Here is a 25,230-nt window from a genome sequence, read left to right on the forward strand (position 1 = left end):
TCATCTTACATGACATTGAAAGTTTCTGCTGAATAATCTCTACCCCTTCCTTTTTAAATAGAAGGTTACTCATGTTGTTTGTTGGATATTTCTTCAGGATTAGATTCAGGTTATACCTTTCCAGCTGGAATATAACGTAAGTGATGTGTGCTCTTCTCAAATATCACTTTCCGGGGTACATTCAGTCAATCTGTCCCTATTTTTAAAGTGAATTTTAATTAACTACTCGAGATGCTGTCCTGGCCTCCTACTGTAGTTTTCCCCTTGCTACTAATGGGGATCTGCAGGGAGATTCTTTAAGATCCAACGAATACCCTGCTCTTCAACAAAATGTCCATCTCAGGTTGAGCATTTACTATGATTCTTGCCAGGCCCAATCTTTACTGTGATGGTTACAAAAGGGATTTTCCACCTCCAACACTTTCGCCTTATTTCATAGTCAGCACGTGGCATTTTCCTGTAAACAAACTCCCCATTTTCCCTAACCCCACATTTATTTTTACTCTATTTATTAGTGAAATGAATTCCTAATTTTCCCCATAGTTATAATTCGTTACTCTCCTTAGTTATTGGATGCTCATATTGCTCTTGATTTGGCAGAAGGGAGCCCCTTTAAGCTGACTCCTATGTGTGTGACAGGCCTCATCGTTGTTTTTATGACTTTCTTACTTGTCAGCATAACAAGATGTTCCAGGCTGGTCTCCTCTGCCTCAGCTCTGTGCTCGGCATCTCTTGAAGGAGCCCTGACCCCTTTTACTAGAGTGTGGGATTAGGACCTGAGATCTGGGTGCTATGTGTGCTCATTAATACCTGGGGGGGGTGTTTCTAGGCCTTTTCAGTGGACAGAGTTAGGAAACATATGCATGTTTTAAAGCCATAAATATACCAACATACACAAATATATAATCACATTCAAATATACAGATACCTAAATATGTAGACATATACCTAAATATACATGTGGACAATTTAGAAATCAAGAGTCCATTCCAATCCCTCAAATGCTATCCATCCTCACCTGGTTCATCATTCTCTTCTCCCATTTTTATATCATTATCTCCCTTTCTCCAAACATTGTTGGCACCCTTACCTATTTGCTCAATCAGGATCACTTCACACGTACTGTTACAAAAACAACCCACGTTTAAAAGTGTGCTATTTGTTTGCTGCTAAAGACTATGGGTGTAAACTTGAATGTTTTGCTCACAGTCTTCTCAGTCCCAGATATCCATATAATTTGCTACTCTCTTTTACTGTTCATAATCACATACCTTACACAAGGATCTGAACTTCTCTGAGCTTCGGCCTCCTCATCTGTGAAGCAGGCATGATGATATCTCTTACTTCATAGGATTGGCGTGAGAGTAAATGGGACAAAGAGCTTCACACAATGCTTGATGCTGGAAGAACACAATAATTGACCTGCAGTCCAATAAGCAAGGAAAGAAGCTGTAGACTCGATTGTCTTAGCGGTAAAAGTAGTGGTGGTGATAATAGAATTAAAGTTTGATTTATAGAAAATGCAGCCTCTTCTATGGATTATTATTGAAATATGTATAAACTTAGGCCTGGTTTTAAAGAATGACAGTCCATTACAAGTGTGTCAAATAAGTTTATTCAAAAAAATATTGTGGCCACTATTTTCTAGGTGTTGGGTTTAAAAATATAAATAAGCCCTAGACGGTTTGGCTCAGTGGCTAGAACATCTGCCTGTGAAGGGTCCCGGGTTCAATTCTGGTCAAGGGCATATGCCTAGGTTGCAGGCTTGACCCCCTGTAGGGGGTGTGCAGAAGGCAGCTGATCCATGATTCTCTCTCATTATTGATGTTCCTAACTCTCTCTCCCTCTCCCTTCCTCTCTCTGTAATCAATAAAAACATTAAAAAAAGAAATCCTATATAATAAAGAGGTAATATGCAAATTGACTGCCACTCCAACACATAAGATGGCCACCCCCATGTGGACACAAGATGGCCGCCACAAGATGGCCAGCAGGGGAGGGCAGTTAGGGGCAACCAGGACTGCAGGGGAGGGCAGTTGAGGGGTGGGTGACCAGGCCTGCAGGGGAGGACAGTTGGGGGGAACCAGGTCTGTAGTGGAGGACAATTGGGGGCAACCAGGCCAGCAGGGGAGAGCAGTTAGGGGCGATCAGGTCAGCAGGGGGGGGCAGTTGGGGGGGCACCCAGGCCTGCAGGGGAGGGCAGTTGGGGGTGACCAGGCCTGCAGGGGGGAGCAGTTGGGGAGGGGGGACGCAGGCCTGCAGGGGAGGGCAGTTGGGGGCAACCAGGCTGGCAGGCAGGGGAGGGCAGTTAGGGGCAATCAGGCCAGCAGGGGAGCAGTTAGGTATTGATCAGGCTGGCAGGGGAGTGGTTAGGGGGTGATCAGACTTGCAGGCAAAAGCGGTTAGGGGCAATCAGGCAGGCAGGCAGGTGAGTGGTTGGGAGCCAGCAGTCCCAGATTCTGAGAGTGATGTCCAACTGTCCGTTTAGGCCCGATCCCACTAAACGGGCAGTCGGACATCCCTCAAGGGGTGCCAGATTGGAGAGGGTGCAGGCTGGGCTGAGGGACACCCCTCCCCCCGTGCATGATTTTCATGCACTGGGCCTCTAGTAACATATAAATAAGACATGTCTTTGAGTGTTTATAATAGAATATGCAGATGTAGACAGGCAAAATAATTGTGAACACAAAATACTATAAAAGATAGATGCTTCTAAAAGGGGTTGAGATTAGGGAGAAGGTACTAAAACTAGAAATAAAGTATCTGTAATTACATATGGAATCCAGATTGTTTTTACTGGTATAATACTTAGAGTATTTACCCAAATGTTGACATGGGAAATTTTAGGTTTTTTTTTAAATAATAAAATAGTATTTTCCCTTAATTTTTGAATTCTACTGAAATTATTTCTAGTAATTGTTCTATATTAAAAATGAGGTTTCTGCCCTAGCCAGTTTTCCTCAGTGGTTAGAGCACCAGCCCACAGACTGAAGAGTTATGAATTTGATTCTAGTCAAGGGTACATACCTTGGTAGCAAGCTCATTCTCAGCCCCAGTTGGGGTTAATTAAAAATTTTAATTCCAGAGAATATGGATGGATTTGACCAATTGATGTGCCTCTCTCACATTGATGTTTCTCTCTCTCTGTGTCTCTTCCCCTCTCATCCACTCTCTCTAAATATATATATTTTTAAAAATCCTTGGGTAAGAATTAATCCAAAAACAAACAAACAAAAAATGTTTCTGAGACAATTTCTACCATATTTAATTAAAATACAATCTCCCATGTTGGGAGGGGGAGGGGCAATGGTAAGATATGTACAAATATAATACCACAATAAAAAATATATAAATAAAATAAAATAAAATAAAAATACAATCTCCCACCCCAGTTAGCTATGACTTAAAATTCAATTCATAAAAGATACAACATTTTATGAAATTCTCTACTTACCCATGATTTACATTATCAATCAAGTCTTGAGAGACTACAATATCTTGATCCAGATGGTTTCTCATTGGCTGGCCCAGAGATTCAAGAAACTCAGCAAATCCTAGGTAGAAAAAACACACACACATAGGCATATTATAACAGAGAATCAAAGACCTAAAAAATAAATAAATAAATAAAAGACTTAACAATTGTCACAGAAAATAAAAAGGGGGTGGGGGGGGGAGGACATAGTACATTCAAAAGTAGAACAATAAACAAACAACTAATTTTTTCATAGAAACCATAGAAGTAAAAGATAATGGAATTATATATGTAAAGTGATGGAAGAAAATAACTGTTAACATAGAATTTTATGTTATATTCAATAAAATTCTACTCAAAAATGAAGTTATAATAGGCATAAAAAGAAAATATAAGACAATAAAAGCAAAATATGTGAGAAGGGGAAAAATTTAAATTATTGTTTCTAACATAGTTTGAAAGTGGTTAAAAAAGTCAGAAAGAATATAGATTTGAATATTATTTTCCAACTTTACTTAAATTATATTTATCAGACATTCCACTGAAAAACGTGAAATTTACTGAAAGCAAACATATTCTGAGTTACAAATTAGGCCCAAATTTTATAGGAACTGAAATTACCCATAGTATGTCTTATGATCAGAAGGATAGAAAATATTTGAATTTAGGTTAACTGAAAAAAATGAAAAACACAACTTAAAAAAGTGACAAAGAATAAATAGAAATCTGAATGATACTATAACTTTTAAAGAAACTCAGTCTATAACTTAAAATGTTCCCAGGAGAAAAATTCAAACTCTAGTTTGTTTAACCAGTTAATTTTAAATAACATTTAATTAATATATGTTAATTAATTAACATATTCCAGAAACTCCTCCAGACAAAAGAAAGAGAAGGGACTCTTTGCAAGCCCATTTTATAATGCCAGTATAATAACACAAACTTCTGACAAAGATATTAAAAGAAGGTAACAGGTAAACATGTCTTATGAACACAGATGAAAAAAAAATTCTGAAACAAAATATTAGCAGGAAAAACCCAGCAATACATAATAAGTATAATACATAATGAGTTTATCCCATAAATGCAAAGTTGGTTTAGCATTACAAAATAAATCAATGTAATTCACCACATTAACAGAATGAAGGTGAATATTGATAATTTTAAGAGATTAAAAAGATTCATCTCCATTTGTGATTGTTAAAAAGTCTCAGTAAATTAGTAATAAAAAAGAATGCTCTTTTTGTTTTTAAGTCAATTAATTAATTAATTAATTAATTAAAAATTTTAAGTCCCACCTGAAAATATGGAATGTAGATTGATTTGAGAGAGAGAGAGAGAAAGAGAGAGAGAGAGAGAGAGAGAGAGAAAGAAACATCGCTGTAAGAGGGGAACATATGCACCCCAAACCGGGATCAAACCTGAAACCTAAGTATGTACCCTGCCTGGGAATTGAACCCAAAACCTTCTGGTGTATGGAATAATGCTTTAACCAACTGAACTACAGCAACCAGGGCAAAGATAATACTCTTAATCTGATTTAGGCTATCCAGTAAAAAATATATAAGCAATATTATAATCATCAGTGAAATGTTGAATACTTCCTCCTACATTCAAGAATAAGACTAAGATGCCTTATATCACCACTTCTAGTCAACATTGTGTTGGGGGCCTTATTTATGCAGTAAGGCTGGAAAGATAAATAAAAAGTAAGGAGATTGATAGGAAAAACTAAAGTTGACCTTTTTTTGCATAGAATATTTGAAAAGGATCTGTGAAAAAACACTATTAGAGAATTAACAAGGGAATTTAGTAAGGTGACTGAATTCAAGGTCAACACATATAAAATAAATTGCATTTCTATATACTACATACACAAAACATAAAAAAGAAAATTTTAAATTCAAAATCCCATTATTAAATATAAAATATCAATAAATAAAAGTAATGAAAGATATATAAGGCCATTAAACTAATATTCACATATATAGCTGATAAAATAAAGACCTAATAAATGGAAGGTGTATAGCAAATGATAAATCCTCTCCATTGAATCCAAATTTGAACAATCTCCTAGGGAAGCAGTTTGGCAATAACTACTAACACTGTTTATGAGCATAATTCATGACCAAGCAATTCCACTTTGAGGTATATACCCAAGAGAAATGCATAATTTTGTGCATCAAATGATATATAAAGTGTTCATTCATAGTAGTATATTTGTAATAGCCCCAAGCTAAAAACAATAAAAATGCCTATTTAAAGTTGAATAACAAGTTGCAATATGTATATACAATTGTTTATTATATAGAAACTAGAGGCCCAGTGCATGAAATTCGTGCATGGGAGGGGGTCCCTCAGCCTGGCCTGCACCCTCTCCAATCCAGGACCCATCAGAGGATGTCTGACTGCCGGTTTAGAACCAATCCCACATTCGGACATCCCTCTTGCAATTTGGGACCACTGACTCCTAACCTCTTGCCTGCCTGCCTGCCAGATCACCCCTAACCTCTTTGCCTGTCTGCCTGATCACCCCTAACTGCTCTCCCCTGCTGGCCTGATCCCCCAACTGTTCTCCCCTGTCAGTCTGATCCCCCTAACTGCTGGCTTGATCACCCCTAACTGCCTCTGCCTCAGCACCGCCACCATGGTTTTGTCCAGAAGAACGTCTGGAAGGTTGACTCGAAGATGTCTGGTCTAATTAGCATATTACCCTTTTATGAGTATAGATAACAAAGAATACAACATCTCTGACATAAAATAATACAGATGAATCAAAGACATGCTGAGTGAATGAGTTTAGAAGAGTCTATATCTGGAGAGGCATATTAACTGGAAGGAGGCATGTGGGACCCTCAGCATCTGCTGGAAATGTTCTATATATGGCTCTAAGTAGTTGTTACATAGGTGGGATACATATGAAAAATGTATAGCCCGACTGGCATGGCTTGGTGGTTGAGCATCTACCTATGAACCAGGAGGTCACTGGGGTTCAATTCCCTGTCAGGGCACATGCATAAAAGGCTTGAGCTTTCATTTAAAGGTGAGCCAGGACCGCGCCCGGCTAGCTCAGTTGGTAGAGCATGAGACTCTTAAAGGTGAGCCAGGGTGATCTCCTGTATTATTGCAAAGCAATTAGATCTAGGGTTTAAAACATGATTTTTCACTTTGGTTTTAGATAAATGTGTTTAAACAACAACTAAAATATATACTAGAAAATATTTCCAAACAGGAGTGATGAAGGTCTAATTCCACATCTCAATCATTTTAAATGAATTGTAAGACTAATGTTCTCGAGCCATTGCTAACATTCTGTTTCTATTGTAATTACTTTTAGGTTATGTGGCATAAAAAATATTTTCTTTGCATGGAGTTGGGGCAAGGGAAGGTTATACCTAAAAGACATAGGCAATTAGCATTCAAAGTAGCTGAAACTGAGAAAAAGGAGAGGCCTTTATATTTCCTAATCAGAAGTAAATGGCATGATTCCAATATGAGCCTTAACTTGTAATTCACAGGGACAGACACAAAATTACTAGCATTGATTTGTGATTAAACTGCTGTTCACATGAGCAACTCTATGAAGTATATTTCTCAGGTGAGTAGCATCAGGAATGTATTCATTTTATGATGAGAAATTATTTTCCTCTGGAATGACCGGAGAGGTCAACTAATCAAACATAAATTCATATGGCTGATAAAAGAGTTGAGGGGGGGCTGAAACCGGTTTGGTTCAGTGGATAGAGCATCGGTCTGCGGACTGAAGGGTCCCAGGTTCGATTCCAGTCAAGGGCATGTACATTGGATGCGGGCACATCCCCGGTAGGTCGATGTTTCTCTCTCATCGATGTTTCTAGCTCTCTGTCCCTCTCCCTTCCTCTCTGTGGAAAATCAATAAAATATATTTAGGAAAAAAAAAAAGAGTTGAGGGGGGTTGGTCATTGTGCTGTGAGATAAAGAGCTATTCCCAAGGATGTAGCTATCTAGAACATGATACCTTATTATTTTTTTTTTTGGTCACTTTTTCATACTATACAATAACTGTTCTTTTAAAAAAATATTTTCAAAGTTGACTTTTAATAATATCCAGCAGAGAGATCTTATGACAACCACAACTTGCCTGGATTATCCACAAAATTTTACTAATACTCCAGTTCACATTGAGCAATAGTGCATGAGAGACAGATGATAGAGATAGAGATAGAGATAGAGATAGAGATAGAGATAGAGATAGAGATAGAGATAGAGATAGAGAGAGAGAGAGAGAGAGAGAGAGAGAGAGAATCTTCCAGTCAAAGACACTTACTGTATCTATGTCATATGAAAATGCAGAGGTGACTGATCCCTCTGTTTTGACACATCGCCACATACTTTTCTTTCATTGAAACTTTATACAGTATATTTTTTATTTGTTTTAAAAATAAACCAAAGATAAATTAGCCAATAAAAAATCTGGCAAGTTATTGCTACTGCCCATAGTAGCATATTTCCACAAGATAACTATAGTTGCTTAAAAAAAAACGAGTTTTCACATTGATATATTTATCTCAGTGTTTTCTCACTTGCAATGGTTAGTACATCCCACCTGTAGAAGAATCTATGGAAGCAGTAAATACCTTAAAAGCATTTTCAAAAGGTATATTGCCTCTCTAGCCAGCTACAACGCAAAGGCGGAAGGAGTGGAGACCTTCTCAGCAGATGGGATGGTGTAATGTGTCTGGGGCTGGGGATTTGCATGAATATGAATTACAAATAGCACAGATAACATGGCGTTCAAAAGCTGTTAGGAATCTTGAATGTCAAAGTCATTTAGCTGACATTTGGAGGGACATAATTACCTTAAGAACATGGAAATGGGCTGGTCTAAATTGCATGGGCAGAGAATCACAGAACAAACAATGGCATTGCTTTGGCAATAATTGTGACAAGCGGGCACAGCCAAGGATGCCAAGAATGGCACACATTAATGCAGTGACATTTTTTCAATGTGTGCTGCCCTTTTAGAAATATGCATATGAGGCCTAAATAACCTCTGACCCATTATAAAATAGCAGGAGACAAAAACATAAAATCTACCATAAGTCCTATTATTGACAGTCCAAAGAAAAGAGTTCATTCACATATCATCCACACAGCTTTATGTATTTCAAACATTTTAAATGTATTTAACATTACCAGACTTCAAAGTGTCATCATTTGCACTAGGTTTACTTGCAAGTCACTAGTGGTACCTAGAGTATTTGCACTGAAAAGACTGACAGTTCCTGATTGTAGAATATGATGCTGTTAACAAAAGTAATTTCTTACAGTAACATAAATTATCAATCAAAAATTAAACCTGCAGGTATAAAGGTAAAAAATGTTTTCCATCAGGTCCTCATTTACTCAAGTGTATAACAAAAAAAGATATTTGAAATATGAGACGTGTGAGATTCTGAGGAAGAATACCAGACATGGTTTACACAATAATAGGTAAGTTCATGTATCCCTGGAGGAGGTAATTTACAAACATGTGGTAGGGCACTGCAAGAGAGCATATTTTGCTACCTCATTTTTGTATGGGTGCTAGACCTTCAGTACAAACGATGGTATGAAAGTAATGCTTCATTAACATTTCATCAGATAATTCACATACAGTTTCTGGAATATTGATTAAAATTCAACACTACTGATGCAATGAACACTTTAATATCTATCCACTAAAAGGAAATTTGTGAACCCTAATTAATATTTAATTTTCAAAAGTGAAATGAGATATTTGATTTTTTTTAACTCATCAGTATCCCTAACTGTCATAACTTTTGGAGCAAGTAGAAAGCAATTTACACTTATTTCCCCCTCTATTCTGATGCCAGCCCTGTTAGACCCCAAATTCATTGATCACCATTTTCCCTAACTTCAATAGCACTTGGTGTCTTTCCCACACCATTTAACACCTATTCACTCCTGTATTGCTTGCTAATTTTTCGTATGCATCAGTATTTCCTCTGCAGTGGAATTGCATAAATTACTTATGAAATTATTAATACTATATTAAGGCTGTAACATGTACAGAGATGGAATTTGTTGATAGATTAGCAAAACACTAGTTGTGTGGTGATTAAAAAAACACAAATATGATTTTCACTTACATGTGGAATTTAAAAAACAAGATAATAAAATAGAAAAAGACTCATAGATACAGAGAACAGACTGATGGTTGTCAGAGGGGAGGGGGATTGTGAGATGGTGAAAAAAGGTGAAGGGATTAAGAAATACAAATTTGTAGTTATGGATAGTCACAGAGATATAAATTACAGCATAGGGAATATAGTTAATAACATTGTAATAGCTATGTATGGGGCCAGGTGGGTACTTGAAATATTGGGGGGACCACTTTGTAAAGTATATTATTGTCTAACCACTATGTAGTTCACCTGAAACTAATACAGAATAATAGTGAATGTAAACTGTAATTGAAAAATAAAATTAAACAAACAAACACAAATTGCCTATTGAATGCTCAGAACTGTGTTAAAATGTGGAATAAGAAGACAAATAACATGTAGTCCCTTCTATAATGGATATTGCAGGCTGTGAAAAAGTCAGAAAGCAGATAGATGTACACACAGAAGTCAATGATTGACAAACAGACATGATAATTATCACAACGGAAAAACATTGTTATACCCAGCAATGGGGAAGACCCAAGGAGTTTCTGTTAATGAAAGGAATAAAACCACTCATCATTGAGAAGCCTATTTCTCAATCATAAAATATTTCAAGGTCAAATTTGAAGAATAATTCAAGATTAGGAAAAATTCAATTGATATAACCTTTGACAGAATGATGGAAATAAAATCAATATTAGATTATCTCTAATTCAATCTGAGTTGAACAAAAGACTGAAGCCAGTATAAGATATTTGTAAAGTATTCTGGTCTAAAGAACTGATTCTGAAATATAGCAATCAGAACCCAAGTGGGTTTATTCATTCAATGTATGACTAGTGATCCAGAACTCTGAGCCAGACAACATGCTAAGGTGTTGAGAGAGAAAAGTGAGCAAGACAGTCCTCATAACGCTAATAGTACAGTCAAACCTTGGTTCTTGAAGGTCTCCCATCTCAGACAATTTGGTTCTCGACCAAATTGTTCATGAAAAAAAAAAGTCTGTTTTTTAACAAAACCTGACAACCCTTTGACACTGATACATCAGCATGACAAAAAGTGTCTCTCAGGCCACAAAGGAGAGAATGGGAGTCAGTTTGCCTCTAAACTTTGCATTAACACCTCCGGGAATTGTGCTGAAGCACCAAAACTTATGGTTTTATTTCACATATATAATAGTATTTTCAATTTCATGTCTCATTGCTCTGAAAGAAATTCTAAAACAATATTCATAATAATGCTGATAGTAACTACACTGATTTCATCTTTATTTTAATAAAAATTGCTAAATGTTTCCCTTTTAATTGCAATGTTAGCTATTAATTTATATAGCGCTAGAGGCCCGATGCACAAAGATTCGTTCAAGAATGGGCCTTCCTTCCCCTGGCTGCCGGCACCACCTTCGCTCCAGCCAGAGCCGCCTTTCCCCCTTCCCATGCTGCCCAGAGGCCTAGAGCGGCTGGGGTGGTGCGGAACGCCTGCATTGTTGCCACGGCAATGACGCAAGTGTCCAGCCCCACCCACAGCCACTCGGCGCCTGCATATGCAAATTAACCCACCATCTTTGTTGGATTAATTTGCATACTCACTCCTGATTGGCTGATGGGCATCGTGAAGGTATGGTCAATTTGAATCTTACCTTTATTAGTGTAGAAGATGTTTAATGAAGTTAAAAGATATTCTTGTTATTAGGTCACCAAGATTTTATTTTTATCCGAAACAGGCACTAGATTGTCTAAATGTATTTTAAGCGTTCACTAAAAATTCCATTATATTACTTCCTTTTATTTATTGATAGACTATAGTATTCAATAAAATTAAGTTTCCATTTGTATATCCTAAATAAATTCTTGATTAAACACATTATATTTTAATTGATACTGGAATTTATTTACTGGTATTTTATTTTACATTTTTGCATGTATATTCCTACATCTTATTGTCTGTGGTTTTGTTTATATGTGCTATCTTTATGAGGTTTGGGGATTAAGGTTTTTAGAGCTTCATGCAATACATTTGAAAAAGTTCAACATTTTTCTATTTTCTTGTACAATTTAAATGCTAATGGTTTTCTCTGGTATTAAATCACTGTCTAAACTTAAGTAAATCTTGCCATTTATAGATGGGACATTTTATCAAAAGTGGGAAAATGTCTGAACATATTTAGTGGATTAGTGAATACCCATTTGTATGACAGATAGAAAACCACTGGGACTAGGAGTATCCTAACTTTTCTTACAAGTTTCTAAAGATCATAAAGATTAAGTTTTTCAGGGTACCCAAATTTCTCATCAAACATTGAGGTATATACATATGGACTCCAAAGATATCCTCTATGCTTAGTAAACCAAGAATTGTTGTTACTTAAAAATATGTAAAATATTATTATGTATGGCCCAAAGTTTAGTTTCAGGAAATTAACAACCATACATACAATCATATATTAACATAAAAAATTTTGTTTGCATTGACTCAGGTTTCTCTTTAATGCAGACCCAGACATCAAATAAGGCACAGCACAGATTTTACAGCTGCCTTTCCATAATAACATAATATTTTTTTTTGTTTCTTATGTGTTGTGTGTGTTTTTTAATCTCTATACTCAAAAGTGTAACACTTCCAGTCTGAAGTTACATGGAATGGGTTTGTTTTTCAGTTTAAAAATTAATAGTTTTTCCATATTTGTTTTAAATAATTAATGTGATTTGTACATCTTATAGTTGTTTCTTGGCATTAATTATTCTTCAGAAGGTAATTTCTGTTCATGTATAATTAATGAACAAATATATAGGTGAGGTGTCAGTTGAGTGGTTGACAGATTGTCTTTAAAACAAATAATGTTTCTTCCAACTACTGCACTTTCTTTTTAATGCTTTAAACCTCAGTTGACTGTATAGGATAGGCTCCCACTGGGCGCCTAACTGCGGCATGACAAACTTAATTAGAAAATAAAAGATAGGGTGCTGCTGAACTTATGAGAAAGCATTTTCAAAGTTTAAACTGATGACTTTCAAGCTTGTGAGGGAAACACAATATTGCATTCTTTGTTTTGCAGATCATGGGTTATGCTTGTACATATGCGTGCGTACATAACTGACGTCACTTGGCTCAAAGAACAATGCCAAGTTATCAAGACATCCATGAGAACTGCACTGATGGAATTCATTCAGTTATTTCCTTTTGTAAATATCCCCTTAAAATTTCCTTCTATTTTAAAAAAGTAGATGGGTTTAATTTTCTTACTTTGGAATCTCTCCAATTTGACTTGGTCAATTTAATTAACTCCATTGTGTTTTTTGAGTTTAACTTCCTTCATATAAAATAGGTTCCATTGTATTTGATGATTTCCAAGATCTGATACCCGTATAACACAATATAATTTGTAGTTGATACAAGATATTGGCAATTCAAATCACATCAAACACCTAAAGGTGAATTCAGGTTGTTTTTTTTTTGTTTACTTGCATTTATTCATAGCTAATTTATATAAATCCTCTAGCTCTGAATATCTGCATATGGAAAATAATGCTAACAATAAACCCTACCTTATATGATTGTGGGAAAATTTAAAAAGATACGTCTATAAGTGCTTTTATAGTACCTAGCATAATGGGTGCTCAATAACTGTTATTATTATAACCATATTATTCTTCATTCATCCTTATGGACATGATTTTAATCAAGTACTAATATCAATGAAGGCATAGTATCCCATAAAATATATTTTTTTAAAAGAAGGTACAATCATCTGTATCATTTTAGTTAAATTTTATTGAACTGTCATAAAATTTCTCATGTGATATTTATCTTTCTCTGACTGGCTTATTTCGCTTAGTATAATATTCTCCAGGTACCTCCATGCTGTATCAAAGGGTAAGAGATCCTTCTTTTTCATAGCTGCATAGTATTCCATTGTGTAATTGTACCACAGCTTTTTAATCCACTCATCTACTGATGGGTACTTGGACTGTTTCCATATCTTAGCTATTATAAATAATGCTGCTATGAACATAGCAGTGCATTTATTCTTTCTGGTTTGTGTTTCTGGTTTCTTAGGATATATTCCTAGAAGTGGGATCACAGGTCAAATGGCAGTTTCATTTTTAAGATTTTGAGGAAACTCCACACTGTTTTCCAGAGTGGCTGCACTAGTCTGCATTCCCTATTAGGGTTCCTTTTTCAAAACAACAACAAACTATTTCTCTCTGAAAGTATGGTCTTATTCTAAAGGTCATACGGAAATTCTGGCAGCAAGTCACTGACAAATCACAAATATTGCTTTCTGAGTTTTTTTTTAAATATTAAATTCATCTCATGATAAATGTCATTTAGTTAAGAAAAAGCATAGTGAATCCTGATGTTCATGAACTTTAGAGGAAATTTGCTGCAGCTCTGTAAATTCTGCCTTCAGTATATAATTATATTTATTTTTTATTTTCAAATCTTTATTATTGAAAGTCTTACGTAGCCTTGGCTGGTTTGGCTCAGTGGATAGTGTCGGCCTGTGGACTGAAGGGTCCCGGGTTCAGTTCCAGTCAAGGGCACATGCCTGGGTTGCAGGCTCGATCCCCAGTAGGGGGCATGTAGGAGGCAGCTGATCAATGATTCTCTCTCATCACTGATGTTTCTATCTCTCTCTCCCTTCCTCTCTGAAATCAATAAAAATATATATAAAAACAAAAGAACAACAACTCACTTATAAAAAAAAAAAGTATGCCCCCTTCTTCTCCCCATTGACTCCTTCTAGCCGTCCCCTCCCCTCAGCCCAGGCCTTCATCACCATATTGTCTGTGTCCATGGGTTATGCATATATGCATACAAGTTCTTTGGTTTATCTCTTCCCACATAATTATATTTATTTTATGATTATATAACCAATATCTGCGGCTCTTTGAATATTCCTCATTTTAGAACCTTCCAGGGGCCTTTTAGATATGGGTCAACCATAGTAGCCCATTCCAGATTGATTATTTTTTATAACCATTTGATGAAACCAAGAATAATGTTAAAAATATTTAACAGCAGTAAGAAAGAGGATTACTTGGACAGACATAAGAGCTGAGTCATGAAAGTCCCTGGTAACACTTGGCTTGAACCTTGTAGTTGTTGGTTCATGAGAATGTACAAAGAGTCCTAATAAAGAAGTTTTGATAGAAATGGGCTATAGGAAGCTATTTCCCTACTGATGGCAAAGTATTTCAATAATGTTTTAGCAGCTAATAAGGACTCTACTCCTGTGTAGCAGCTCTGTATGTATATAACCCCTAAGTATCATTCTGTGAACTAATGGAGTTGGGTTAAGTCAAGTATTTATTCTCTATGTAGTAGAAATGAAAAGATATTAATTACCTATATTAAAGATAATAATTCAATATAAGTGTGCATATTAAGCAGTATTTTTAAAAATATATCTTTATGATTTCAGAGAGGAAGGAAGAGGAAGGGAGAGGGAGAGAGGGAGATAGAAACATCAATGATGAGAGAAACATTGATCGGCTGCCTCCTGCTGCCTCCTGCACGCTCTCCATGGGGAATTGAGCCCGCAACCCAGGCATATGCCCCTGACCTGAATCAACCCTGGGACCCCCTTCAGTCCACAGGTTGACACTCTATCCACTGAGCCAAATCAGCTAGGGCTTAAGCAGTATTTTAACTGCCCTCCTCCTTGCCAACCCTCCCTTGCTAGCCTCTTTCCCACTCTGTGTCTATTTCCATCACATATGACAATTTGACTTACAATGTTTTTTATTTAAATATGTATTTAACTATTAGGTTGTGTGTGTGTGTGTGTGTGTGTGTGTGTGTGTGTGTGTGTGTGTGTGTTTACTCAGGTTCTTCAACTACAATTCAAGCTTTTTGAGACCGGGACCACTTTTTCATTGTACATATCTGTATTCTCTTTGTACTCACAGTGCCTGGTACATAGATGATCCATCATTATTTGTTGAATAAAATAATGATCCTATGTCATTAACCAAAACGGATCACTTCATGTTCTATAGTCCCACATCTTTGCTTGTTTACCACCATTTTATAAATAAATACTGTGGGCCTTTTTTTAATGACTTAAGCTCTGTGAGAGTAGGGGGCACATCTGATTTGTCTTGGTGTGCTATTCAATTATCCAGTGCCAAGCCCATTGATAGTTATTAGGTGGTGGCTGAAATGGGGATGGAGGACAGAGAAAGCTGCTCTATTACCTTCTTGCAACAAAGACATGCTTATTTGGCTGGAGATTTTAAGATGCTGAATCACTCAAAGGCTGGATCTCAATCTCAAAACACTGGGTTTCTTCCAGGATCATATGAGTTACAATAAAAAAAAAAGAAAAATGCCAACTATTTCTGCCTGCAAGCATATAATTACACAAAAAGTCATATGACAAACCCAGCAGCAGTCACTAACAAATCACCAACATTGCTGTAGAAGTTTCCCTAATTCTATATTTCAGATATGTTGTGTTAGGAAACTAAGAAATAATATCATGACCTAATTCTGCGGTCTCTTCCCACTTCTGGGAAACTGTGTAATGGATTCATCTGAGGATATTGCAAATAGCTTACATCTTTCTCCCCCTCAGAGAGACAAAAGGGAAACTTGGCTTTCTCCTTTAAGGCTTTACTTGTGAGACACGTAGGAGGATTGTGCTTATTTTTTTAAACAGTTTGACACAATGCAGCATCCACAAGAATGAACGTGATGAATTGGTGCAAGTCCTACCTGAGGTGAATGCTGGCAGGGAAAGGGCCCTGCGGTTTGCCCACTGCTGTCACCACCTGCTGGCTTAGACCAGGCGGAGGCAGCTGGTTCTTCGCACTTCAGTTGAGGAGCAAAGATTATATCAGTTTTATTCATATCAAATTGTGCACATTCTTTGAGAATTATCTAGGAGATAATAAGCAACGCCTTTTCACCTTTTGGTTTTAAAAAATTACATTACTCTTTAGACTATAGGATATGCTGTGATTATGGAATCATAGACACACTGTATGCCTTAATGACTCTAAATTAAGGTCGCCAGATTTAGCAAATAAAAGTATAAGGTTTCCAGCAAATTTATGTATCAATAAACAATGGTTTATTTTTGTTAGTGAAATTATGTTCCAAGCAACATACTTACACTAAAATTTACTTGTTCATCTGAAATTCAAATTTATCTGGGAGTCCTATATTTTATCTGGCAACCCTACCCCAAGTTCGAATTCCAATTTTTCTACCAGTTGCTTCTTGCTAGCTATTTAACTCTCTGAGCCTTACATATTTGGAAATTAAAGTGAACATATCTATCTTGAATGACTTTTGAGATAACCAAATAAGACATTTTTGTCTTTCCTGATATGAATGTCAAGTCAGAAGTAAGCTGAGCACACCTTTAAGTCTAAAGGCATATTAATAGTCAAGATAGGATTAAACATAATAAATATATATTGTACTAACAATGTCCAAATCTCAGTCTCCTAACATGAGAAGTTTATTTCTCATGCATGCAGGATTCCATGCGGCCTCTCAGTAACCCAGACGGCCTGGATCTGGTAGCCCCCCTTTGTCAGGCACAAGTAACAAACACATAAAACCTGGGCCAGCAATTACATGCTTCAGCCTAGAAGTGTTATACTTCCCTTTTGCACACAGTTCATAAACAAAACTCATCACATAGGCCTGCCTAGCTATAAAGGGGCAGCAACATATAACCCACATATGCCTGGAAGGAGAAGGGAACCAGTGTGGGTGAGTACTACAAGCATTTACCACAATCCTACATAATAAAAAGGTAATATGCAAATTGCATCACTCCGCTACACCCATGATTGGGCCGGCTGGAGGTGTAGGGGGCGGGACTCAGGGTGGCAGATTGGCTGGCGGTAGGAGCGGCGGGGGGGGGGGGCGCTGCGGGAGGACCCATGGGGCCGGTGGAAGACCCAGTGGCAGAACTCGGGGTGGCCGATTGCGTGGCTGCTGGCACCAGTTTTCCACCAGCACCAGTTTTCCTCTGGCCACCCCCGATTGGAGCGCCTCCCGAGTCCCGCCCTCAGCCTTTGGGAGGCGCTCCGATCAGCGGGTGGCCAGACGAAAACTGGTGCTGGCGGAAAACTGGTGCTGGCAGTCAGGTGAAGGAAAGTCTATTGCACAAAACTTTGTGCAACGGGCTTCTAGTACTTATCATATCAGAAGCAGTAACAGAATCTGAGAGTTAGATAAGTACTCAGTGGTCCAAACTTGTTCCTACTGGGGAAATCTCTTCCAGGATGTCACCAGTGCCTCAGTTCTTGAATGTCTCCAATGATATGGGGCTCATGGCTCATTATTAAAAATCTTCTTCGTTGTTGAACTTATTAAAATAACGTCTACTTCCTTATAATTCCTAAAATAATTTGCTCCACTCTGTGGCTGTCACTGCCAATGTTTGCACTTTATTAAAATAAAGAAAAGAAAAGAAAAGAAAAGAAAAGAAAAGAAAAGAAAAGAAAAGAAAAGAAAAGGAAAGGAAAGGAAAGGAAAGGAAAGGAAAGAAAAGAAAAGAAAAGAAAAGAAAAGAAAAGAAAAGAAAAGAAAAGAAAAGAAAAGAAAAGAAAAGACAACAGCTATAGACATAAGGTAAAAATTAAGAAGGTATGATTATTTTAAGAATGAAGAATAAACAGGCACTTGAAAAATAGAAAAGAATAGATCACTTTTGAAGGCTAAGAATGCTTAGTGAACATTAAAATATATAATCAGTCAATTAGAGTTTCCTTTTCTTAGACATTCCTCTTCAGAAGGTGGAGATAGAGTGAATGCATGGGGTAGTTTTCCCCTTCCTTTTTGCTTTGTGTTCTGGTTGTGTGTTTGTACTACTTTTATTCTGAAAGAATAATTAATATGGAGAATTTGTAACTGCAAACAAAGAAACCTTACTTGTTTTGGTCAATTTTAGGCTAAACTTTTAAATCTATTAGCCAGGTAAAAGTCCTTAATGTGCCACATATGATAAAATACATAAACAACAACAACAACAAATACTACTTTGATGGCATTGCCTACTGTTTAAGGACCTGACTTTTTTTATTCATGAATGAAAATAAAGATAGGAATACATATTTAATATATACATTCTATAAATAGAGAACAAAGTATTTTGTAACTAGATCACTATACTTTCTCTATTCAGAAGAAAGTTTTATTCGCTTCCCATCTGATTTTTCCTACCGATTAGTATCTGGGCTTAATTTTCTTTCTCATCAGTTTCCTGTTTTGTTTGTTTAGACCTTTCATGCATGTTGGAGGGAAATCATTGAGCACTTCAGGAAAAACTCAGAGTTCTATTTCTACTGGACCAAATTTTAATTCTGCACGAGAAAGTAATCTACTGCTAGAGTTCATTTCCAATTGTAGGAAAAGACTTAATAATGACCGCTGACCAGAAGGGGACTCAACAGTTCAATATTGAAAGGTTATGGTCAGTAATTGTTAAGACATGACATTAACACAGCTCGTAAATGAAACATTCTGATTTGATCAACCGATTTCTCAGTCCTTTAGACATCAGTTGACCACTTATTTATACTTCCCTCTGTGTCCCCTCCATCTCTATACCCTGCTTACCATTGTCCTGTTTATTTCAAACTGTCTGATAACAGAACCACAGTTAGTTGTAGTGTTGTGAAAATATTGCTAGAAATGGGACTGAGAAAACAATTATTTACTGGTTTACAAACTAGAGTAAATCATTTTAGTTTTATAAACCTCTATGAGTAAGGATCTCTACCCTATAGAGTTAGTGTGATGATTAAATAAAAAATGCATTGCAAATTTATAACTTAAGTTATTGCCCCCAGGATTATAAGTACTCCTTACACTTTTTAATGTACACAAAGACAAAAAGTTTCATAATAATTGATTAGCTATCAATAGCCTAGACAAAAAGTTAAATTATGAAACAAGCAAAAACCAAATATAGAAATTAAAACATAGAAATTAATGTTTCCTTGAATGATATAAAACATAAAATAAGCAGTGTTAAAGTTAATTCCATAACAAAAGCAAAAGACTTTCCCAATAGAGTCTAAATAAGCACTATTTCTAGAATCATGCTTAAGAATTTCATAAATATTGTACAAAGGTAAGAAGTCACTGTTGACATTAACAAAGTCTTTTTTTTTTTTTGTAGATCTCAAGAATTTCTAGATGCCCAGAGAAAAGACATGAATAAGTAAACACAACATTTGTAATGAGCAGCATTACAGATGATACTAAGACCCATAAGGAAGCCTACACATTTTTCCTGCCACTCTTCTCTGCGGATATGCATTTCTGCCTGAGGACTACCACTCCCTACCACCCCCTCATACTGAACATTCCAGGAAAACAATCGAGTGCAGAAATCCTTTTCTGTCACTGCTAGCACCTGTGACCCTCGGCTGTGACTCCCATGTGAAAGGGCAGGGTGGTAGTGACTACCCAATAAAAGCCTTGACTGATAAGACGACTCAAAGACAGAATTTACGTTAATCATCTGCTTACTTTATATTTACAGTGTTTCTCAACCATGCAGAGCTCACGGAGGACCAGCGATTGAGAGCTTGAGGGTGCCTTCTCTAGTCTATCACATGTGCTGGGTGAGCACCACTGCTGGAGTGGGCACACCCTCCCGACTACGTTCTCCACAGTCACTTTTCAGCAACCCCTCTACACCCTTCCCCTGCTGCGTGCCTCTCTCTCCTCCAGTACTGCAATGCTGCCAACTTTTTCATCCCCTCCCCCTGTGGTATCACTTCTGATGCCCAGTCCCCATGGTCCATTATTAAATGGAGAAGGGAGAAAGAAGGCAAATTTGGTTCTGGTGAAGAGGTGGAAAAGGCATGGGGTCTCTGTCATTGTCTGCCTTCTGAAAGGTTATTTCCAAAATAACAAGACACCATTAATGGGAGTATTAGCAAATGTTGGTTGTCTCTCCAAACCTCTTATGGAAGAAAGGAAGAGAAGGAAGAGAAGGAAGAGAAGGAAGGAAGGAAGGAAGGAAGGAAGGAAGGAAGGAAGGGAGGGAGGGAGGGAGGGAGGGAGGGAGGGAGGGAGGGAGGGAGGGAGGAAGGAAGGAAGGAAGGAAGGAAGGAAGGAAGGAAGGAAGGAAGGAAGGAAGGAAGGAAGGAAGGAAGGAAGGAAAATAAACAACAAAAAGTTGTCTTTTTACCTAAATTTGATTTATATTACCAAAGTCCCCTCAGGTGTGTGTGTGTGTGTGTGTGTGTGTGTAAAAAGGGAGAAAAGGGAGGAATGATGACACTTCTAAACATGTCAAAACTAGTTGTAAAGAACAATAGCAATAATTATACATGCACACAAAGTCTCTCAATATTGATCATGCTTTTTCATTTATCATTTTGGATTCCCTATTTTTTGTTGTTGCTGTTAATCCTCACCCGAGGATATATTTTCCATTGTTTTCAGAGAGAATAGAATGGGGGGGGGGGGGAGAGAGAGGGAGAGAGAGGTGAGAGAGAGACACATTGACAGGTTGCCTCATGCATGAGTGGAGGAGAGCGAACAAGTGACCCTTGACTGGGAATCGAACTCATGACCCTTTAGTGTTCTGGTGCATGCTCTGACCACTGAGAAACACCAGCCAGGGCTTCCTAATTTTAATTTCTTAAATGTCTCACTTTACCCCTCTGTAAATTGACAATATATTATAAGTTAATTCAGTGAAAAAAATGTTAGAAATGTAGACAAATAATTAGTTTGATCAAACTAAATCAAAACTAATACTCCTCAATTCATTATACATATAGATTTCATTCTATTTTAATAATAAATTTGCACTGATTATGATAAATCTTTCTAGAGTCTCACTTTATCTGCATATTTCAAGATTTAATTTTAATTTTAACAAGATTTTCAAGCTCTTAAAGGACTTTAAAGACCTTTTTTCAAAATGTTTAATGTGATCATTCTTATACGTAATATTTTCATACTTTTAAACTAGATATAATGTAATTTAAATGTAACCTGACTTACAAAAAGATTTCGGTTATTTAGGCTTTGCATTCTCTTTTATATAGGAAGCTACTTTTGCAACCAAAATGCTGGGTCAGGGAGTTCCTAGGTGAGGGGGAGGAGGGGGGAGAAAGAGAGAGAGAGAGAGAGAGCTGTCTTTCCACCAACAGGCAGTAAACAACCTGCTCCTAAAGGCAGTGAACTTCGCCCTCTGAGCTTCTCCCATCACCTGCTCTAGAATATATTGTTTAAACCTGATCAGCAAGTTTTCCTGAGCTGCTTCCTCTCTATTACATTGTTTTCTGACATTACCCAAAACTAATACTTATGTCTGGTCTCAGAATTATCTGATGTTCTTTAGCAGTGAGGAACATTTCTAGAAATGCCTAGCAAAATAATTACCAATTGTCCTCCAAACGAGCATTAACGAGGAGGAGTTGAACCCAAAACTTAGGTGGTCTCCTTTGGTTAGCAGTATTTCATTTCTGGGAGCATCCGTTTTATTTATTTTAGTGAAGACACTTCTAAACATCAATGGAGGATTCTGGTTAATGGTCCCAATGGGACAGTCATGACCCTTTGTAAATCTTCTAATGTTTTTCACTGCATCACATGTTCCTAAATAGAAACTTATTTTTGCCAACGTTGAGAAGTCTCATCAATCTCTGGGCTTCCTGTTTAGTAATGAGTTACTAAGACATAAGCACTGATTTCTCACAATTGGAAATATCCCCGGTTTCTCTAGCCCATGTAACTCCCCAACATTTTATAAACTATGTTGGGGATTTTAATTTTACTTGTGTTTTTCTATTCGTCTGCTGAGCAGCTGAGCTCCTACTTCCTCCTGTGCTACTTTCTCAATGTAGGCAGCTGTCATAGTATCATCAATGCAATGTGCTACCTTGCCCTTAACGATACTACAAACACAAGATATCACTCCAATGTAGTAGCACAAGATAAGCATGGAATATTATCTTGGCACCACAGCAGCACTACAATCCCCAAGCATCAATACTACAGTTCTCCCTGGCCTGGTGTGGCTCAGTTGGTTGGGCATCATCCCATGCACAGAGAGGTTGGCGGTTCGATTCTTGATGAGGGCACATGCCTGGGTTTTGGGCTCAATGCCCAGTAGGGGTTGTGCAGGAGGCAGCTGATCAATGTTTCCCTCTCATATGGATGTTTCTCTCCCTTTCCATCTCTCTCTAAAAATCAATAAAAATATTTTTAAATCCTGCATTTTCTTCATACTGTAGTCTAAAAAAGAACCCTGATCATGCATCAATCTATAATGATCTCTACCAATTTCAACATCCCCTGTACTATTTATCAGGCATTTCAGCAAATATATTGTGGGGATCATAATTTTGTCTCCCTAGCTAGATGTGAGCTTACTGAGGAAGAAGGTCAGTTCCTACTCTTCTTTTACAGTGGAGGCATTTACCCTTCAGATATATATTTAGGAATTCTGTCAGAACACTTCTCATGAGTGGCATGAGCATAGGTCAGAGGAAAAGAATCAGGTGAGATCACAGAATCACTAATGATATCTACATCTCTAAAATATCATGTATCCTCCACCTGCCACATTAAAAAATACACATATTTATGATTACTATGCTGGCTATTTTGGAGGCTTCAAAATAGCTAATGGTTGGTCATTGGAATAAGACTATTAAGTGATCACCAAACCGATCTCTTTTCCTTGGAAAATATGTGGACTCCATTTCCCAGCCCCCTTGTAGTAGGGTGGGGACAGTGGAACTTTGTAGGCAGTGATGAAACTACTTTCAGGTTTGGCCTTTAAAAAAAATCTTCCACATAACAGTACGCCATACTCCTTCCCGTATATTTCACTGTGATGCAAGTATGCATGGTGACCTTAGAAGTTGTGTGTTGAAGATGCAAGATTCACAAAATGAAAGCAATATAAATTCTCTCACTTTAAGAAGAACCACTCTGTCTAGGAACATCCATTTTACAATTCACATGAAGAGGAAAAGAACAATTATGGTATGACTAGAGGCCCGAAGCACGAAATTCCTGCAAGGGGCTTGGCCCCTGCCCACTGCGGCAGCCGCCTCTCCCCTGGCACTGCAGCTTCATCTGGAAGGTCTGTCTAATTAGCATATTATGCTTTTATTGTTATAGATAAGCTTCTGAGTGTCTGATATTTGCTTACAACTGCAACTAGAGTTACAAAAATATATAGGCAAGCATCCTTCCTTTTTTTACGAGGCATCATGTTGAAAGAAGAGAAGGAAGAAATGTTGCTACATAACCTCCAACCTTACCTCACCCAAGATGCTAGACCAGTGGTTGGTAAACCTCGGCTCGCGAGCCACATGTGGCTCTTTGGTCCCTTGAGTGTGGCTCTTCCACAAAATACCACGGCCTGGGTGAGTCTATTTTGAAGAAGTGGCATTAGAAGAAGTTTAAGTTTAAAGAAATTTCAATCGTTATACTGTTGATATTTGGCTCTGTGACTAATGAGTTTGCCGACCACTGTGCTAGACCATTAGCGTATCACAGAACTTACAAGGCTCTCTCATGTGTTTAAGTAAGGCAAATCTCAGAAATAAGCCTCAGTGTCTATTTTACATACACATCAAATTAGATACAAGGACAAAGTATCGAAGTCTAATTAAAACAATGGATAAAGTAATCACGTCTACCAATTATATTATTTATACTAGAGGCCCGGTGCACGAAATTCGTGCACGGAGGGGGGTTGTCCCTCAGCTCAGCCTGTACCCTCTCCAATCTGGGACCCCTCAAGGGATGTCCGACTGCCCGTTTAGGCCCGATCCCTGGGATTGGGCCTAAACGGGCAGTCGGACATCCCTCTCACAATCCAGGACTGCTGGCTCCCAACTGCTTGCCTGCCTGCCTTCCTGATTGCCCCTAACTGCTTCTGCCTGCCAGCCTGATAACCCCCTAACCACTCTGCTGCCAGCCTGTTTGCCCCCAACTTCCCTCCTCTGCCGGCCTGATTACCCCTAACTGCCCTCTTCTGCAGAGTTGATCACCTCCAACTGCCCTCCCTTGCAGGCCTGGTCCTTCTCAACTGCCCTCCCTTGTAGGCCAGGTGCCTCCCAACTGCCCTCTCCTGCTGGCCATCTTGTGGTGGCCATCTTGTGTCCACATGGGGGCAGGATCTTTACCACATGGGGGCAGCTATATTGTGTGTTGCAGTGATGATCAATCTGCATAGTACTCTTTTATTAGATAGGATAGAGGCCTGGTACAGGGGTGGGGGCCAGCTGGTTTGCCCTGAAGGGTGTCCCTGATCAGGGTGGGGTTCCCTTGGGGTGTGGGGTGGCCTGAGCGAGGGGCCTGTGGTGGTTTGCAGGCCGGCCACGCCCCCTGGCAACACAAGCAGAGGCCCTGGTATCTGTAATTTATTTTCCTTCTACAATTGAAACTTTGTAGCCTGGAGCAGAGCCAAGCCTGGGGCTCCCTCCGAGGCCCACAGCCATTTGTGTTGGGGTTATAATTGAAACTTTGTTGCCTTAAGCGGGTGGGCCCGGCCAGGGTGTGCATAAAGCTTTGCTTCCCCTGTTGCCGGTGGCAACCCTGGCCTGCTCTCTCAAGCTCCATTCTGCCGCCATTTGTTTGCATTTGTTTACCTTCTAT

The 25,230-nt window shown here is 38.0% G+C and overlaps 1 long non-coding RNA gene across 1 annotated transcript in view; it reads right to left on the reverse strand.

The window, feature by feature from the left end:
• Positions 1 to 1,285: 1,285 nt before the first annotated feature.
• LOC307110466 overlaps positions 1,286 to 25,230 on the reverse strand; it is a 63,324-nt gene continuing 39,379 nt past the window's right edge. Inside the window, exons 2-3 of the long non-coding RNA XR_013814445.1 lie at positions 3,455 to 3,554; positions 1,286 to 1,422 (exon numbers count right to left, since the gene is read on the reverse strand). This is a non-coding gene — a long non-coding RNA (uncharacterized lncRNA). The remainder of the gene's footprint in view (positions 1,423 to 3,454; positions 3,555 to 25,230) is intronic.

The sequence above is a fragment of the Cnephaeus nilssonii genome, assembly GCF_951640355.1.
Source record: "Cnephaeus nilssonii genome assembly, chromosome: 14".
NCBI classification, from domain to species: Eukaryota; Metazoa; Chordata; class Mammalia; order Chiroptera; family Vespertilionidae; genus Cnephaeus; species Cnephaeus nilssonii.